This window comes from Leptopilina boulardi, unplaced genomic scaffold (genome assembly GCF_019393585.1).
Source record: "Leptopilina boulardi isolate dan_hultmark-lab unplaced genomic scaffold, ZJU_Lbou_2.1 LbouV2_70, whole genome shotgun sequence".
In the NCBI taxonomy this organism is placed as follows: Eukaryota; Metazoa; Arthropoda; class Insecta; order Hymenoptera; family Figitidae; genus Leptopilina; species Leptopilina boulardi.
Window position 1 is genome coordinate 1,198,365 of NW_026138017.1, and position 14,816 is coordinate 1,213,180.

The following is a 14,816-nucleotide window of genomic DNA, read 5'->3' on the forward strand; positions in this document are numbered from 1 at the left end:
AAAAAATAGTTAATTTAAGTAATTAAATATTCTATTTGTACTACTGATAAAAGTATTAAAAAAAAATACAATAAGTCTGGCTAAATATTTGCTTTTACTACTGATAAAAAATTGGAACTATTTAAAGAAAGTATAACTAAACATTTATCTGTACTACTGAAAATATTGGAAAAATATTAAGCCTGGCTAAATATTGACTTGTACTACTTTCTAATTTACAATTTATGTTTTGATTAAAACTAATTTCATCCTTCTAAAATAAAAGTCGAAAAAAAACATTAGAAAGTCTGATGAAATATTTACTTATACTACTGATAAAAGTATCAAAAAAATATTTAATAAGTCTGACTAAACATTTATTTGTACTACTGAAAAATTACGAAACAAATTTAAAAAATCAGACTAAATTTTTACATGTACTACTTATAAAAGCAGCAAAAAAAATTTAAATAGGCTGACTAAATTTTTGACTTATACTACTAAAAAATAAAAAAATTTAAAATCAGAAAAAATATTGACTTGTACTACTTATAATGATACGAAATTTTTTTTAATTCTGCCTAAACATTGACTTGTACTACTTAGAAAAGCACAAAAAAAATTAGTCTGACGAAATTTTGACTTATACTACTGAAAAAATAACAAAAAATTTTTTAAACTCTGACTAATTATTTATTTGTACTACTGAAAAACTACGAAACAAATTTAAACAGTCTGACTAAATATTGACTTGTACTACTGAAAAAACATAAAATTTATAAAAAGTCTTACTAAATATTTATTTGTAATACTGAAAAAACTGAAAAAAATTTAAAAAGTCTTCCTAAATATGTATTTATTTGTACTACTGAAAAATTACGAAACAAATTAAAAAAATCTGACTAAATTTTTACTTGTACTATTTATAAAAGAAATTTAGTCTGATTTTTTCAATTTTCCTTTTCCATCTCCAACATTTGTCTCTTATTTTTTTTGTATAAATAAATATTATATATATATATATATATATTTTACAAAAACGAATTTTGTCATTTTTTGCTTATTGAAAAAATTTCTCTAGTATTCTCTGAGAAAAATAGTTGAAAAAATATTTCACAAAGTTGTGTTTAGTCCAATGGTTAGTGCTCTCGACTTTTAATAAAAAATACCGGGTTCGATCCTTTCCGCAGGTGAAATTTTTTTCTGAAAACATATCAATTTAATTAAATTAATCACTAAATTAAAACCTGAAAATTTACATATATAATTATTAAAATTTTGTGCTAAATAAATAAATAAAATATTTTAGTTTTTTTTTTTTTTTTAAAGAAGCAATATTTATCATCGAAGTGATGGTAATAAAAAATTCAGTAATAAAAGAAAAGCATAAGGAAAAATCTCTTGGCGATTTTCATTTTCTCAAAGTGGTTTTCTCTGCTAGAAAAGTAGAAATAATATTCCCTGGGAAACTTAAGATGAAACTCCCGAGCTCTTTTTTTTTACTTAAAAGTACGTCAGAGAGCAATCGTGAAAGAATTTAAATGTAGCAGTTTTTAATATACTTAAAAACTTTGCTTCCAGCTAAATTACAAAAATAATTATAAAATTTTCAGTACTAGAAAACTAAAAGCTTTCAGGCTTTTATGTACGTGTATAATTTTTTTTTAAAAAAGAAAAAAAAATACTAAAAGAGAGAAAAGACAAATTATTCAACAGCTTTTACATTTCATAGATTTTAATATTTTACACTTTCATCTATATGAAACAATGAATTAGAAAAGATGTGTTTGCTAAATTCTTCTTTAAAATATTCAAAAAAATCAAATTTTACAAAAAAAAAAAATTTTTACAAAACACAAATTTTTTTTTTATACAAATCTAAAAAAATCAAAACAAAAAGTTTATTTAATAATTAGATTTTAAATTTATTATTTTCCATTGCCTGGAGGAAAAGGTGATAAAAAAAAACTTGTTGGGAGGGGGAATATAGATACAAAAGAGTTGGGAAAAATAAATTTCACCGAATGTTGAATAGAAAAGATAAAAATAAAAAGTTTAGGAAAAATATTGAGTCGTGGAGAAAAGGTCGAAAAAAAATGTACTAGAGAAAAATATACAGACGAAAAGAAAAGAAAATAAATATTCTCGTCTCTTTTGTTCTCCCCAACAAACCCTACTATTGTGACTACGTTTTTAATAAAAAAAAAAGAAAAAAAACTCTTTTTTTATCACGTTATTAAAGATTTATTCTTTTTTTTTTACTCCTCGCGCCTTCATCGACTTTTGCGCGCTAAATTACTTTTTTACTTTATTAATATCCTTATCTTAAAGCGTTTTAAAATTTTAGTGTTATTAACTTTTTTTTCATAACAAACAAAAAGAGAGGAAGGAGTAAAGAAAAATTGTATAATATACATTTTTATCTTTTTTTTTCCTTCTGTTTTATTTTTTCTATTTTCTTTTTCTTTTTTTTTTACTCTTTAAATCTGAATTAGTAAAAATGTTTACTAATTTAAATTAGTGACTCACTTTTTGCTTTAGATTTAGTTAAATTTTACTAATTGTTAGTAAAAGTTACTAATAATTAGTAAAATTTTGCTAATTGAGACGCAAAAAGTGAGTCACTAATTCAAATTAGTAAATTTTTTACTAATTCAAATTTAGAGAGTAAATAACAAAAAAAAAATTTTTCGTCCTTTTAATTCTTGAGCTAATCTCCCTTGATCTTTTTTTTTTTAAACCTCCATTTTCTTCTACTTTTTCATATGTGTAATATACATATCTATATACATTACCATAAAATCGTTTTTCGATCGCATGTGTCTAATATAAGAAAAGAATGGAAATGAAACAGTGAAAAATGAATGCAATTTATCATATATACGTCATTTATATACGCAGTGGAATGAATAATATCGTTTATAATATATCTCAATTTTTTATGATGAATTGACATTATTCATTTGGATAAATTGTGAATTTTCATATATTTCACTCTATTATATATCATTGATTATAAATTATTATATTCAATAATTATATTTAAAAAAATTATTCCTTTAGTTAGATAAGGAAAATTTTTTTTGTTTATCAATCATTCTTTATGAGTCTAAAAAATTTTTTTAAAAAAAAAATATAATTTATCTTCATTATTAATAATATTATAGATAAATTTATTATCATTATTATCATCTTGATTATAATAGGGGGCCGGGGGGGATTTTATAATAAAAAACTATTTTTATAAATTCAAATTTTAATAAAAAAAATTTTGTGTAATAATTAATGGGGGGGGGAGGGGGATGAAAAAAAAAGTTATCTAGGTAATACTTGAATATGCGTTGCAGATCGTTGGTTCAAGACGTCCCTACATACAATATATATATAGGCTCAATCTCTTCTCATTTTCCTCCCCCCTCCCCTCTTTCTTACCCCATTCCTCTTCCTCCCCTTCCTTCTACCCTTCCGCCAAAGAATCTCATTCCATCGTCTCATTCTACCTCCATCCCCTATTTCAACCCCCCCCTCCTCCCCTCACCCTCCACGTCTCTGTTAGGGGGTTGTGGGTGGCTACCCGGGGGAATCAATAACCGACAAGGGTGCATGAGGATAGTGGGGATCGACGGAGAGAGAATTCTTCGGAGGGGTTTTAACCACGCCTCCGGCACGCGACCAGTACCCCGCGACATTTCCCTTTAAACGTAACAACCCCACCCCACCCCCCTCCCTCCAACCCCCTCTCCTTATATCGTATATATATATACCCTCAAGAACCTCAAATACCCTCCAAACACCATTCACCATACTCTTTTGAGATGTCCCGTCCCGTACCATTTTTCTGGACCATTTCAACATCCTCTTTTCTCTATTTTTATCTCTGGATTTCAGGGGAAAAATATATATATACATATATATATATATGTACTTTTATCCCTTTTTTAGCACAAAAAAACATATTTATCTAAATTTTTTTTTTAAATTAAATTATTTATTTTATGATTTTGTTTATAATTTATATATTGTCATATAAATAAAAAAAATATATGTTTTTATATAAATATATTGAATATTTATTTTTTGGAATTGGAAGTAGTAAAGGTCAACGACACGTCAGACCATAAAATCTATCTCCAAAGTTTCTCGCCTCGAGCTCTCTCTAAAACTCTGTATTATATAACAATAGAGGGTAATTTATATATATATATATATATATATATATATATATATATATATATATATATATATATATATATATATATATATATATATATAATAAATTGTTATCAAATTATTCCAATGAAATTAGACTTCCATTTCGCAGACTAATTATTCATCAAAAATTAATTAGCGTCGAATTAGTAAATTTGATTGTCAACTAAAATTATTTTCCCAAGAATTGTTATAATCTTCTTTAAAAATAGTTGGATTTTTAAAATACATAATTATTTTACAAATTTTTTTTTTTTGAAAAATTTCATAAAAATAAAAAAAAAAATAATATATAAATGTACTTTTTTTGTGCCAAGGCCCTTTTATGTATATAAATAAATAAAAAATATAAAGCAATAGAAAAAAATAGAAAAAAATTTAATAAATGTAACACTTTCTGAAGAAAGGTACCTTAGAAGCAAATGAATTATATAGGTTATGTTTATGATAATTTTACCTTGAATAAAAGTTTCTTTTTACATTTGTAAAATTAAAATCAGTTTTTATTAAATATTTTTGATGTAATAAATTATTTCTACTCTCTAAATTTGAATTAGTAAAAATGTTTACTAATTTGAATTAGTGACTCACTTTTTGCTTCTGAATTAGTAAAATTTTACAAATTGTTAGTAAAAGTTACTAATAATTAGTAAAATTTTTTCTAATAGTAAAATAAAAAATATATACTAATATAATATGTAATAATATATAATATGTACTATTAGTAAAATTTTATTAATTTGTAGTAAAAGTTACTAATAATTAGTAAAATTTTACTTATTCAGAAGCAAAAAGTGAGTCACTACACGGAGAAAAAAGATTTCTTTTATAAAGTAACTTTTACTACTTTCAGAGTAAAACTGGACCAACTCGAAGTTTCTGCGCATCTCTGGCAATTTTTACTCCAAAAATAGTAAATTTTACTCTAGAAATAGTAAAACTTACTACGGAAACAGTAAAATTTACTACAGAAATAATAAATTTTACTATTTTTGGAGTAAAAATTGCCAGAGATGCGCAGAAACTTCGAGTTAGTCCAGTTTTACTCTGAAAGTAGTAAAAATTACTTTTTCTTTTTCTCCGTGTAATTTAAATTAGTAAACATTTTTACTAATTCAGATTTAGAGATTATTGAGAGTTGATTCTCTTTGTATATTTTCAATTTAAAACATAACCTACATTTTTTTGCTTCTTGGGTCCTTTTCTTCAGAACGCGACAGAAATATAAAAAAAATTATTAAAAAATAGATAAAAAGGGTAAAAATAATAGAAAAGAATAAAAATAAATTAAAAAATAATACATTTACTATAAAAAATAATATATAAAATATATATATATATATACCCGTGTGGAAAAAGCCACGATCTTGCCCTCAAGAGTTCGGGGCCCCCGGCGGGGGCCCATGAGGGCTGATCCATATGGCGAATCCATGAGGGGCACCGTAGGGGCCCCGCATGGATCGCCCTCATGATCGATTAGCAAAATTTTCTAAGTCCAAAAATCAAATATTTTTTTATCACCAAAAAATTAATGTTTATAATGATTCAGAACCACGAAAAACGCGTTTTTAATAAAAATATATTTACACTTTTTTGAAAATAACACTCACACTTATGGCAAAATAGATGAGGGCCACCGTAGGGGCCCGCATGGATCGCCCTCATGATCGATTAGCAAAATTTTCTAAGTCCAAAAATCAAATATTTTTTTATCAACAAAAAATGAATGTTTCCAATGATTTAAAACAACGAAAAACGCGTTTTTAATAAAAATATATTTACACTTTTTTGAAAATTCGCCTGAGATGATTCATGATAATAATCATAAAGCATATAATTAATTATATTTTATAAATTGCATTTGATTGGAAAATATAATTTAATATCTTAACTTTAACTAAATGATGTTAAGCACTTTTCTTTGTTAGGTATTTTTGAAGTTTAAATAGCATCAAGAAGTTAGCATTCGTTTTGAAGTAGCGTACGTAGCGTAGTTGGTAAAGCGTTAGACTCATAGTCCGTAGGTCGTAGGTTCGATTCCCCCCATGCGTTAGATTTATTTATTTCTCAGGTTTGCGTTTAATCATTAATTCTATGTATGAATTAATTGAAAAATGAAAATATCCGTTAATAGTATGCATAAATTAAATATTTTTTAATTTTTTAATTAATTAATTTATTATTACTTTTAATTATATCCGACAGTTAATTAATTAGAACGTTAATTAATAAATTGAATTTGAGTAAGAATTTAATTTAAAATTGAATAATTATTAAATAAATATGTTATTTATTCATAACTTAAGCTTATTTATTATTAATTAACTTTTATTATTAATATTATTGATTAAAAAACATTATGGCAAACTTGAGGGCAAGATGAGGGCAAACGTGAGGGCCCATAAGGGCGCCCGTAGGGGCACCCTCATGGATCGCCCATGCGGGCGCCCTCATCGATGAGCATGTCGTTTCCATGAGGGGCCCCTATGGATCATCCATATGCGGCCCTCATGGCATGAGGGCGATCCATAAGGGCCCCCGCTGGGGGCCCACATCACTTTTCCACACGGGTATATATATATATATATATTTAGGAATATTTATAATTGATTAACCAAATCGATCGAGAACTAACTGTAGATAACAATGAAAATGCATTCTTCCTATTATCTCCGCGACAAAAAAAAGCATGCAATAAGATAATTAACCGGCTTTCGTTCATTTTCTATGGTTACCACTGTTGATAATACAGAATCGCTTTATACGCATATATGTATATACATTGTAGTTAACAGAAAGCAATTTATAAGCATTCCAGATACTAACATATATAATTTAACATACTCCGAAGGTATAGCAGCAAAAAATCAATAGTCTTATTTCATTATTTTAAAAAAAATTTATTATCATCCTTATTTTTGAGCATAAGAAATTTTTTTTTCTCATTCCATATCGATCTCTATTTTTGTAGCGATAAAAAAAAGATAAAAAAAAATTTATTGTAACCATGAAGGTTAAATAAAGGTCTTAAAAGAAAATTGTAGGTTAAAATTGTGTGTGTGTGTAAGAGAGAATAGGTCATTAAAGTCTCGGGATTAGGTCTGATGGTGGGTCAAATGTAAAACGACCATAATAGACATATATATATATATATATATATATATATATATATATATATATATATATATATAGTAAAGGTGGGACATGCGGTTTTACTCTATGTAATATCGTGTTGTCGTCAAGTCAGTGGTTAAAGAGGCAATAGCCAGACACGAACGAGGAAAAGGGTTGAAAGAGGAAGGAAGGAAGAATCGATAGAAACACGGCACGCGCCAGTCTTCCAGTTCGGGTCTCTCTCTCTCTCTCTTTTCTCTCTCTTTTTCTCTCCCCTTCCCTCTCTCTATTTCTCATCTCTCTCACACTAGTTCGCTACAAAACCACTTCTGCGTTGACAAGCCCCAACCACTTTGGACCCTCCTTCTCTCTCTCTCTCTCTCTCTCTCTCTCTCTCTCTCTCTCTCTCTCTCTCTCTCTCTCTCTCTCTCTCTCTCTCTCTCTCTCTCTCTCTCTCTCTCCTCTTCATCCTCTTCAACAATCCTTAGGACGATAACTCCTACGATTCAAATCCCACTTCGTCATTCAGATAATAGATCCTTTTTTCTTCCGTTTAACACTGTTGATGCAAGCTTTCACAAATCCAGATAAGCAATCATTTTTCAACTATCTATATATCGAATCAAAAAACGATTTTTTTTTTCAATAGAAAATTTTATTTCTTTTGTTTTCAGTTAAATTTACAATTACCTATATAAAATTACAATCATTTTTTTAAATCTGACTTAATATTTACTTGTACTACTGATAAAAGTATCAAAAAAAATATTTATTAAGTCTGACTAAACATTTATTTGTACTACTGAAAAATAACACAAAGCAAAATTTAAAAAGTCTGACTGAATATTGACTTGTACTACTTATAAAAGTAGCAAAAAAAAAAATTTAAATAGTCTAACTTAATATTTACTTGTACTACTCATAATGGTAGGAATTTTTTTTTTCAATTCTGACCAAATATTGACTTGTACTACTTAGAAAAGCACAAAAAAATTCGTCTGACGAAATTTTGACTTATACTACTGAAAAAATAACAAAAAATTTTTTAAATTCTGACTAAATATTTATTTGTACTACTGAAAAACTACGAAACAAATTTAAACAGTCTGACTAAATATTGACTTGTAGTACTGAAAAAACATAAAATTTATAAAAAGTCTTACTAAATATTTATTTGTAATACTGAAAAAACTGAAAAAAAAATTTAAAAAGTCTGATTAAATATTAACTTCTACTACTTATAAAAGCATCAAAAAAATTTAAATAGTCTGACAAAAATATTTTAACTTGTACTACTTATGATGGTACAAAAATTCTTTTTAAATTCTAACGAAATATTGACTTATACTACTGAAAAAATTACAAAAATTTATAAAAAGTCTTCCTAAATATGTATTTATTTGTACTACTGAAAAAAACTACAAAAAAAGTTTTAAAATGTTTTATTAAATATTGACAGGTGAATTGAAATTTTTAACCACCCATAGAGGTAAATAAATTAATAATACAATGTAATGTAATATAAAATAAAAATTAAAAATACAAAAATTAAAAATATTAAAATATTAAAATATTAAAAAATAATATTTTATTGAATAAAATAAAATTTAAATATATTATAAATAAATAAATAAATTTTATTAAATAGTAATAATAAAAAATATTACAAAATATTAATGTAGGAAAAAAATTACCTAAAAGAAAAACATATCTGACTAAACCTGTCTGTTACTACTGAAAAATAAAATAAAGCTTCTATGAATAGAAAAAAAAAATTGTTATATGTCTGACTAAAATTGGTATTTACTACTTTTTGAAGTAAAATAAAATAATCAAATAAAAATTTATATAAAAGCTTTCTTTTCGACTGAAACAAATTTTATAATTAAAAAAAAAAAATGATTTATCATTTATTTCAAAAAAACTAATACTTCTTTAAAGGAGAGAGAGAGAGAGAGAGAGAGAGAGAGAGAGAGAGAGAGAGAGAGAGAGAGAGAGAGAGAGAGAGAGAGAGAGAGAGAGAGAGAGAGAGAGAGAGAGAGAGAGAGAGAGAGAGAGAGAGAGAGAGAGAGAGAGAGAGAGAGAGAGAGAGAGAGAGAGAGAGAAAATTGTTACACTTCATCAGAAATACACAATTTATATACGGTACGCTTGTTGCAGCTTAACAAAATATTCGCGGTAACGAACTGAAGGTCTTACCATTAGGAAATTCAATTTATCGGTTCATAGCCACTGCTACAGACATTTTATTTAACTGACAGACCGGAAACCGCATTCAATTCATTTTCCACTTCATTTTTCTGCATTTTTTTTTTTATTTTTATTTTTAACTTGTATGAAGATTCTTCATTTTATATATTATTTTCTTTCAAATTATTATAATATTAAACCCCAAATTTTTTCCAGAATTAATTTCCGCATTATTATTAATTATTATTTAAAATTATTATTATTATTATTATTATTATTATTATTATACCATAAAAAAATTATTTATTTAGAATATTCTGAATTATTAAATTTAATAATAAGAATAAATAGTAAAAATAATAATCAATTAACAAATTCTTTATGAAAAAATTGAGGTAGAAAAATAATGTCAGTTTAGAAAAAAAAATTTTTACATTTTTTACTTTTCACTCAACTTAAGAAATTTTTACAATTAATAAATATTGTTCTGGTAGTTAATAATTATTATACGCTAAATGTAGTTAATCATTTATAATTAAAGTTTGCATGGATAAGAGGATGGGGAAAATAATAATAATAATTGATATAGTTACTAAATTTATATATATATATATAGAGAGAGAGAGAGAAAATTGAACATATAGGGAAGACATTAGTGTTGAATCAAGGACTTTTGGTTGTTGAGGTAAATCGACAAAGTTTAGTCTAATATTGTAGCAAAACTTCTGAACTCGAAAAGGGATTCCGTACAATTTACTCAAGACTGATGATTATCTAATGCCGCCCATTCTTCACTGTTAATGAAGAAAATTTCTCTCTATTAAAAAAAAAGTCCATTTACAAAGTTTTATAATCTGAAAAAAAACCCAACAATTACTAATAATAATAATTACACACTATTTTTTCATTTCTATTTATAAAATTTACAATTTTATTTTTACATACATTTATTTATATATAAAATTAATATTTTAATTTTCTTAAACAAATTTTTTTTTATATTTTTAATATAACTATTATTCTGTATTTTATTTTTATATATATTTTTTTTAAATAAAACTTTTTATCTTTTTTATCAAAAGTTCTTTTTTTTTGTAATTTGATTTTTTTTTTAAATAAAATTCTGTGAATGAGTTAATTATTTTTTTAAACAATGGTTTAGAAATTTGTAATTGTGATTTTTGATGAAAAAAAATTTACGGGTAATTTAAGATTAGTTTTGTATTTTCTGTTATTCAATAAAAAAACCATTAGTCATGTCGTTTCTTGAAAACCAAAAAAAAAAAAAAAAATTTCGAGAAATGTGAGACTTGTAAAACGGAAAAAAATATATAGGATATATAGTCACAAATCAAACAGAAAATACATTTACCCGTTTTCTTGTTGTTTCTATGTAAATATTTGTTTGTGAAAACATACGCTTGTTTCTCTCATTTTTGAAGAATGTATTTTCTCGTGTATTTTTGCTTTCGCTGGGTCTGGTCTATTCACCCCCCCCCGACCCCAATTTTCTTTTTTTTTTTGCCCCCTTCCAACACTCTTCATTCAACCGCCATGAAAATCTACCACCACAAAGTCCTTTCTCATCCCTCGAAGTATATATATATATATATATTTTTTTTTTTCTATCTTCCTTCAACTCACTCGGCAATCAATTTCGAACTCCAGTGCAATACTCCTGTGAAATATGAGATAAACCAATTTAAAAAGAGCTCGGTCGTTCACCTCTTTTATATTTAATTTATACTTTTTTTTTTGTTGCCTCCCCTCAACTCGCTGTGGTATTTTTATTAATCTAAAAGTAAAATAACATGACAATTGAATTTTCTAATTTTATTAGAAAAATGCTAATTATAAAAATTGTTATTTATTTGAAATGGAAAATTCTTATAAATGTTTTTGGGCACAAATATTTTTTTACAAATTGAAATTAAACAAATTTTTAAAATTTAGTTTTCGAATGTAATAATTTTTCATATTTCTTTATTAAAAAAAAAAAATTTCAAACGATTTATATATTTTTTTTAAAAAATAGAAGTTAATTTTTTTAAAATAGTATTCGAATTTTCCTTGTTTTCTCTCTTTTAAGTATATTTACTAAAAATGGAAATAAATTTGCACGAGTATTTTTTGATGTTATTTTTCTCGTGACGTTTTGCAATTCTTTTTTTTTGTATATATGCATGTTTTTCTCTTACTTTAGCTATATATATATATATATATGGATGTTTACTGTAATATTCCTCCTTCATTTTACTAAAAGCAACGTCTCTTTTGAACGATCCATTTGTCCCCCACTCCTTTGCTTCTTGTGACTTTTTCTGTTTCTTTTATTCTACGAATCTTCATATGACTGATAAAAAAAAAAAAATTCAATTGTATGCTTTTATATTAAAATAAGAAAATAGAAAGAAAATTAAAAATTAATTTTAATAAAACAGAAAAAGGGAAATTTTTTTCCTGTTTGACTGATACTGACTTTTACTACTGAAAAAAGTTTTCAAGCTAAATTATAATTAATTAAAAAATAATAGGCAAATCGCATAAACAATGTCTGACTATAATTTTCATTAACTACTGATAAAATTTCAATTTGTCTGACTAAAACTGTCTTGTACTACTGGAAAAAAATTCCAAGGTAGAAAAATAAACCAAAAAATCCCAAATTGGCAAATCTCGAGTACAATGGCTCCTGTAAAAAGAAAAATATAATTTAAAAATTTTGAGGGGGGATGTCAGAATTTTTTCAAGAAATAACCTGTCAGCTTAAAAAAAAAAAAAAAAAAAAAAATACGATGAGTAACGAAAACATGAAAAATATATTTGGTTTTCTCAAAGAAGAGAGAGAGAGAGAGAGAGAGAGAGAGAGAGAGAGAGAAACTCCCCCCTCTCCTCTTTACGTCTTCCACCCTCTCAAGAATCCCTTTCCACTTTTTTTACCCCCTCTTACTTTTTCCCCCACCCCCTCAGTTCCAACCTAAACCCCCTTCCCTTCAACTATTTTGTTCCCTCGTCTGCAGCCTCATTTTAAAGTTTCAAAGGAAAAAGTGGAAATACTTTAACTCGAAATGAAATTTCGAAAGAAAGCACAACGAAGGAAGGCAAGAAAGAAAGAAGGAAGTCGACTAAAAGTTTTGCCCCCTTCACCTTCCCCCAACCCCTTTCCATTGAAAATTCGCGATATGAGCTCGACAACGAAAATTAGAACACGTCTGAACGTTCACTTTATGTAAAAGATGAAACACACGAGAGTAATCTCTTCTTTTTATTTTCAACAAAAACATTCTTTTCCCTTAACTTTATATATAATATAGATTTGGTAAACGAGAAAAAAATTTAGCAATAACAAATTGAGACGAAAAAACCAAAAATATTTATAAAATATAATATTTATTATGTTTAATTTAGTATTTATTTTTTTTACTAAATAACTAATTTTACTAAAAAAAATTGCAAACAGGAAAAAATTGTCATGGCTGATTAAACATTAAGTTATACTACTGATAAAATTGCAAAAATTTTTTGGACGTATGATTGAATATTGACTTTTACTACTGACAAAATTCACAAATTTCTGTAATGTTTGACTAAATAGTTACTTTTACTGTTGATAAAGTTAGAAACGATTATAAAGTCAAACATTGACTTGTACTACTGAAAATATTTGAATATAAAATTAGAACTGACTAAATATTTACTTTTACTACTTATTTTCTTATTTAATATTTATTATGTCTGACTAAAAATTAAATTTACCAACTAATAAAATTATATGAAAAAAATAATTAGCAAGTCAGATTTAATATTTACTTATACTACTGATAAAATTACAATCAATTTTTAAGTCTGGCTTAATATTCACTTGTACTACTGAAAAACTACGAAACAAATTTTAAAGATCTGACTAAATATTGACTTGTACTACTTAGAAAAGCACCAAAAAATTTAAATAGTCTGATTTAATATTTACCTGTACTACTTATAATGGTACGAACATTTTTTTCAATTCTAACCAAATATTGACTTGTACTACTGAAAAAATTACAAAAATTTATAAAAAGTCTTCCTAAATATGTATTTATTTGTACTACTGAAAAAACTAAAAAACAAGTTTAAAATTTTTGATTAAATATTAACTTGTACTACTTATAAAAGTGCCAAAAAATTTAAAGTCTGACGAAATTTTGACTGATACTACTGAAAAAATAACAAAAAATTTTTAAGATCTGACTAAATATTTATTTGTACTACTGAATAACTACGAAACAAATTTAAAAAGGCTGGCTAAATATTGACTTGTACTACTGAAAAATAAAAAATTTAAAGTCGGACTAAATATTTATTTGTACTACTGCAAAAACTACATAAAAAAATTAAAAATTTCTGTTTAAATATTGACTTGTACTACTTATAAAAGCGCTAAAAAATCTAAATAGTCGGACAGAAATATTCACTTGTGCTACTTATAAAAACACCAAAAATTTTAATAGTCTGACAAAAAATTTACTTGTACTACTGATAAAAGCACGAAAAATTTTTAATCCTAAACAAATGTTGACTTATACTACTGATAAAATTAAAAACGATTAAAAAACGTAACAATATATTGACTCGTACTACTGAAAAAGCTACAAAACAAATTTAAAATTTTTGATTAAATGTTGACTTCTACTACTGAAAAAATAACAAAAATTTAAAAAGTCTGACTAAATATTGATTTGTACTACTTACAAGAATACAAAAAATTCAAAAATTCTGACAGAATATTGACTTGTACTAATGAAAAATAACAAATAATTTATAAGCAGCCTCACTAAATATTTATTTGTACTACTGAAAAACTACGAAACAAATTTAAATAGTGTGACTAAATACTGACATATACTACTTACACTGTAAAAAGAAAGTACTAAAACAGTACTAATTTTAGGTATCAAAATAGAACCAAATTATAATTTAGTAATTAAAGAATCTAACGGAATATTGACTTGTACTACTGAAAAAAAATAATTTAAAAAGTCAGACTTAAATCATTGACTTTCACTTATGCAAAAAATTAAATTTTGTTTAACGAAGTGAACATTCTGAAGGTTGATTTAAAACTAAGCAAAAATAAAGCGACATATAGTTGATATTGATAAATTGAACAGGATTCGAAAAAAATAATAAATTATTAAAACTTGACTTGTTATATTTTCTCCGTACTATTTTATTATTCGTACACGCAAGTTTAGTTATAATTATATACCAAGCGAAGCTATATTATAATTACATATATCACCTCTATTTATCGTGTGTAAAAAATTCTTATGTCTTTGTGCAAA

At 25.6% G+C, this 14,816-nt stretch overlaps 1 protein-coding gene and 1 long non-coding RNA gene across 4 annotated transcripts in view; one reads left to right on the forward strand and one right to left on the reverse strand.

The window, feature by feature from the left end:
- LOC127290524 (odorant receptor Or2-like) overlaps positions 1-14,816 on the forward strand; it is a 169,461-nt gene that overhangs the window by 152,314 nt on the left and 2,331 nt on the right. The window lies entirely within an intron of this gene.
- LOC127290532 (uncharacterized) lies at positions 10,145-14,567 on the reverse strand. Of its 3 annotated transcripts, XR_007844377.1 has the most exons (5): positions 14,385-14,567; positions 13,463-13,524; positions 11,691-11,845; positions 10,865-11,287; positions 10,145-10,346 (listed from the first exon to the last, which is right to left on the reverse strand). It is a non-coding gene; the product is annotated as an uncharacterized LOC127290532 (long non-coding RNA). The 3 variants fall into 3 exon arrangements; XR_007844376.1 differs by lacking the exon at positions 10,145-10,346 and having other exon boundaries at positions 10,621-11,287; XR_007844378.1 differs by lacking the exons at positions 10,145-10,346; positions 13,463-13,524 and having other exon boundaries at positions 10,621-11,287.